Raw genomic sequence first — 5,931 nt, 5'->3', positions numbered from 1 at the left:
CATGAACAAGTCAGGCTTGCACCTTACAATATTCTTACCAAGTGAAGACTAAGACTGTGATACCATTTATATAAAGATTCTTATAATCTTTACTTAAGTCATTTAGCTATACTTTACATTTTGTACCTTTTTTAATGTTTAAAATCTTTTTTAACTTGATAATTTTGAGCTTTCAATATTTATTTCCAGACCCAAACCTTTGTTGTTCAAAGGAGATCACAGATATCCCTCATCCAATCCTGAAAGCCCAGTGGTGATTTTCTACTCTGAAATTGGCTATGAGAACTTTTCTAATTTCCACCACCAACTTATACCAAAAAGCAATTTAGGCAAAATCAATTATGTATTCAGACATTATTTATCTGTAAGTATTGAATTATTTTTTAATTTTTGTATATTAATTTGCCTTCCATGACCTTAGAACATAAGCTCATAATTTCCCTTTTTATGAAATAACTTAGGAGCTGGGGTTGTGGCTCACAGGTAGAGTGCTTGCTTGCTTAACACATGTGAGACACTGGGTTCAATCCTCAGCACCACATAAAAATAAATAAACAAAATAAAGGTTTTGTGTTCATCTGCAACTAAAAAAATATTTTAAAAATAATTTAGTTATTTGAACTTCTTTTTGAAAAATCAAATAATTTTTATCAGATCTATTATTTGTGCATAGACATTGCCTGGCTTACCTTTTTGAAGAAATATAAAACAATTTTACTAAAAAAGTGGCTTAATAAAGTGTGCATTTTATTTCACAATTAATCATGTAAATAATCTTCGTTAAATTTAATATGGCTGTCATACTATGAAATTGATTCTTGAATTCAGTTCCTTTACATACCTTTTTTATTTTCCTTTTTGGCACCTTTTCATTTGTAGGAAAAGGAAGATTTCTAAAGAGGTGAAATCAGGCAGAATTGATTTAAAATTAAGCTTTTTGTAACATTTAGCATTTAAAATATTTTTATGTTAAGATTGTTAGCCTTCAAGGTTTGTGTATAATGATGAGTTTGGTGAACATTGGGTGCTAAATCTGTACAAGTAAAATAAAATTTTAAATGAAAATTTAAATGAGCAGAAACAAATTTTATCAAAGTCGAGTTTTAAACAACTTTTCTCCCTCTTTCTTCTTGCTAGACCCTTGTTGGTTTTGAAATTTAAACGTCTGAAGGGGCCAGGCATGGTTCTGCAAGCCTATAATCCTAGCTTATGTGGAGGTTGGGCAGGAGGATTTCAAGTTTGAGGCTAGCTTGTGCAACTTAGTAAGACCTTGTTTCAAAATGAAATAAAAAGAGCTGGGGATGTAACTCAGGGCTTACATAGCCCTGTGCAATGTCCTATGTTCAAACCTTAGTACAAAACAAAACAAGTTTAAAAGGACCATCATTTATTAGTATGGTGATGAGCCTGTGGCATTTTGTTAGCTCATGCCCTGCCAGAAGCATTTAAATTTAGTAAAAAAAAAAAAGGCCGGGTGTTGTGGTGCATGCCTGTAATCCCAGCGGCTCAGGAGGCTGAGGCAGGAGGATCTCCACTTCAAAGCCAGCCTCAGCAAAAAGCAAGGCGCTAAACTAAACTCAGTGAGATGCTGTCTCTAGATAAAATACAAAATAGGGCTAAGGATGTGGCTCAGTGGTTGCATGCCCTTGAATTCATTCCCATTACCAAAAAGAAAAAAAAATTCAGTAAAAAACATACATATACACATATGGTACTAACAAAGCCCTTCTGGGTTTGAGACCTCACCAGTTTTCAACCCTGCTCTGTATGTAGGTTCTAGAGCTACTTGTTTTCATTCTCCATTTTCTCACATGGTTTAGAATCTTTGCCCTTTCAACTGTCCATTCATCTGATTTTTGCTTCTACATTGGAATTTTAATTCTCACAGTCCTGGAGATGCAATATGTAAAGGAGGCTAGGATTTTCTGGAGAAACATAAAGTTGTAATTGATTTTTTTTTCCAAAAATAGAATGAATATTTTAATGGTAGATAAGTGCTTTTATTACTGTTGGTATGTAGCAAACTCTCTTGAACACACAGTTAATATCCTTAAAAAAATAAGCTAAAGATATTTTAAGTACATGATCTTAAGTGATATCTAATAGATGCAATGTTAATGGTGTACAGTCAAGTGTGCTGTGACACATAACAAACTTTTTTTGGGGGGGGGCTGTACTGGGGGTTGAACTCTACCACTCTACCACTGAGCTATATCACCAGCCTTTTAAATTTTTATTTGAGAAGGGTCTTGCTAAGTTGCTGAGGCTGCTCTCCAATTTACTATCTTCCTGCTTTAGCTTCCCGAGTTGCTAGAATTACAGGCGTGTGCCACTGCACCTGGCTTATAACAAGCTAGGTAGTAATGATGGAATACTTGCTTTATCTGCAGAATCCCAGAAGGGAGCCAGTTCATCTCTCTGGTTATGGTGTGGAATTGGCCATTAAGAGCACTGAGTACAAGGCCAAGGATGATACTCAGGTGAAAGGTGAATTTGTAAAATTAAGACCAATGTGTTTTCTTTAAATATGAACTAAAAGGGAATTTGTTTCCATATGAAAATGAACAGATTTAGGAGTCATTACTGCTGTTTTCTTTGTCCAATAATTCTTTGGAGGTTGACCTTAAAACAACTTCTCTAAGTCCTAATTTTCTCTCACTGTAAATGCAGGTGATGACAATATTCTTCTTTAAGTATTTTGGATGAATAAATAAGTAAAGAATTTAGCATAGTTTTTTTGCACAGAAAGTTTAATAAGTATTAGTAGTAGCTGTTTTTGATGTTATGATTTGCAAATAACCATTAATTTGTGATTACAATGTGAAATTTTAAATATACTTTAATGAACAGTTTTATGTTCTTTATTATTTTCTCAACTTAAATGGTTTACTCTGAATTTTTCTTGTTCTAATTTTGTGGGATTTTGAAATCATTATTTCAACCACAAGTTTTACATGCTCTCTTTTTTTCTTTTTAAGCATAAAAGTTACCAGTTTGGGTAGTGAAGCAAGTAGAAAATAGCCTTGTACTCATTTTGGTTTTTCAATAATTATATTTAGGATTAAGTTGCCTAATTGCAGGTTTTTCAGAATTTTTATTTTGAAGAACCCTTTGTTAATAATATTAAAAGCTGTTAATTTTGAAATTCTAGCATCTGAAATTTTTTACAGTTTATGGGAAAAATATTCTTTTTGATCACAGGAAATGTTAAACACATTTTTTAAAGACATTGCAAAATGTTAATTGGGGTATTTACATTTTAAATGGTTTTATTTCAGGTGTTTCTGACTTTTATTTTTACATTACTCAAATTTTATCAAATTATAACATTTGTATTTCTAATCTGAACCATTAGACATATATTTACTGTTTTTATAGGAACTGAGGTAAACACTACAGTAATTGGTGAAATAACATAATATGATCTCATTCCCCTGTATCACTTTCCCTTCCCCCCTCTCTGCTCCTGGTCCCCTTTGTCTGCCCTACTGGGTTCCTTATATTCATGAGACACCCCCCCCTTCTGACATATACACTTAAATTTTTTTTAAATCTCTAGCTTCCACATATATGAGAAAACATATCACCCTTGATTTTCAGAGTTTGCCTTATGTTATTTAACATGATGTTCTCCAGTTCCAGCCATTTTCCTGCAAATGACATAATTTCATTCTCTTTATGGCTCTATAAAACTCCATTGTGCGTATAGATCATTTTCTTTATCCATTCATGTATTGACAGCACCTAGGCTGGTTCTACAATGTGGCTCCTGTGAATTCTGCTGCTGTAAACATGATTGTGTATGCCTGTATCTCTAGAGTATGCTGACTTTATTTTATTTTTGTTTTGGGTAAAGACTGAGGAGTTGCAAAGTTGGATCATATAGTGGTTCCACTCCGAGTCTTTTGAGGAACTTCCATGCTGGTTTCCATAGCAATTGTACTAATTTAGATGCCCACCAACTGTGTTTTTTTTTCTCCCTTGCATCCTCACCAGCATTTATTGTTATTTGTATTCTTAACAATTGCTGTTTTATCTGGAGTGAGATGAAATCTCAGTGTAGTTTGATTTGCATTTCCCTGAAAGCTAAAGATGTTGAACATTTTTTTCATATATTTATTAGTCATTTGTACTTCTTCTTATGAGAGATATTTGTTTATTCTTAAGAATAAATCTAATCAAAGATGTGAAAGACCTCACCAAGGAAAGTTACAGAACATTGTAAAAAGAAAGAAAAGAAGACACTAGAATATTTTTTAAAAAAAGACCTCCCATGTTCATGAATAGGCAGAATTAAATTTTTTTAAATGGCCAAAATTACCAAAAATGATCTAGAGATTCAATGCAATCCCCATCAAAATACCAATGACATTCTTCACAGAACTAGGAAAAACAAACAGCCCTAACAATTATATGAAAGAATAAAATACCCAGAATATCCATAGCATTTCTGAACAAAAAGAACATGCTGGAGACACCACAACCCCCAATTTCAAATTACACTACAGAGCTATAGTAACAAAACCAGCATGGTGTGGGCATAAAAGCACACAGACCAATGGAATAGAAGACACAGATACAAACCTACACAGATACAGTCATCTGATCCTTGATGAAAGTGGTCAAAAAACACTTCTGAGAAAAGACCACCTTTATAAGAAGGTGCTGGGGAAACTGGATATCCAGATGTAGGAGAATAAAACTAGGTCCCAATCTCTCACCCTGCACCAAAGTCAACCCCAAATGGATCAAAGACCTAGGAATTCGACCAGAAAATCTGCAACCGCTAGAAGAAAACCTAGAGGAAACACTTCAACAGGCAGCTGCAGGCAATGGCTTTCTCAACAGGACTCAAATAGCTCAGGAAATGATAACAAGAACCGTTAAATGGGAGGGTACCAAAGTATAAAACTGCCCAGCAAAGAAATAGTATAGATTGAAGAAAGAGCCTACAGAATGGGAGAGAAATCTTTTCCAGGCAATCTTTTGGCAGACGATTAATATCCTGAATATATAAAGGACTCAAAACACATAACACTAAAAAGTCCCCCAAACGAATCAATGGATAAAGGGGCAAATGTACTAAACCCGTGTTTTCACAATCCTGAGTCCTGGAAAGGATTGGAGCAGGTTATGATAGGCTCAGGGTTGGAAGGAACGTCTGAATCCACAAGAAGACGGAGAACCAGCCTGGGAGTTGGGAGCCCTTGCTTCTAGCTCTGTGCTGTCTCAGCTCCATGTTGTATTGGGCTCTGTGGGTGGAGCCCCTTCTGAGTTTCTGTCCAGGAGTGGGCATGGCAAAGAATCTTTCCTTGACCAAATTTTAGTCAGGCCCCTCCCAACCCTCTTCTCAGACATTCACCATGGCCCCTGTTCTTGCTGAGCCTGTGTACCCAGTTTTAGAGAATATATTGCCAAATCAGTTTAGAATCTCTTGCCTTTGATATCTGATGACCTTGTTCTGCCTTCAGCAAGAATCTTCTGTGATCAATGTAGCAAGAACCCTCTGCCCCCGATGAATCCTATTGGTAATTTCCCACCCATTGATCCTGTTCAACCCTTGCTCATGAAACCTGCTCCTTGACTACACATCCCCACCTCCTGTTGTATCTGGAGCAGTTCCCAGTTCTGGACTGAGATCTCTTTTCCCCTATTGCAATAGTTCCTGAATAAAATCTGTCCTTACCACTTTACTCTCCAACCCTGGTTTTCTTTGAAAGTCTATACAGGATTCAGGTCCACTTCTAGCTCCAAAAGTCTACATAGAACCCTACGTAAAATCCTATTCTGTAGCATTTTCCTTTCAATTTAATTTTTGAACATCTCGTTGCCTGGGTTGGCACAGGTGGGGACGGAGTCCACCAAAGCAATCAGAGCACCAGGAAAAGCCGTTCATGAGAACCTCCTCATGATACAATAGAAATAACTCCT

General features: G+C 35.7%; 1 long non-coding RNA gene across 1 annotated transcript; it reads left to right on the top strand.

Moving 5' to 3' along the window:
• Positions 1-315: 315 nt before the first annotated feature.
• Positions 316-3,404, top strand: LOC308658980. The gene is made up of 3 exons (XR_014024265.1): positions 316-364; positions 2,391-2,487; positions 3,379-3,404. It is a non-coding gene; the product is annotated as an uncharacterized lncRNA (long non-coding RNA).
• Positions 3,405-5,931: the final 2,527 nt, after the last annotated feature.

The sequence above is a fragment of the Spermophilus citellus genome, assembly GCF_964194105.1.
Source record: "Spermophilus citellus genome assembly, chromosome: 10".
NCBI classification, from domain to species: domain Eukaryota; kingdom Metazoa; phylum Chordata; class Mammalia; order Rodentia; family Sciuridae; genus Spermophilus; species Spermophilus citellus.
This window is presented reverse-complemented; position numbering and strand designations above follow the sequence as displayed.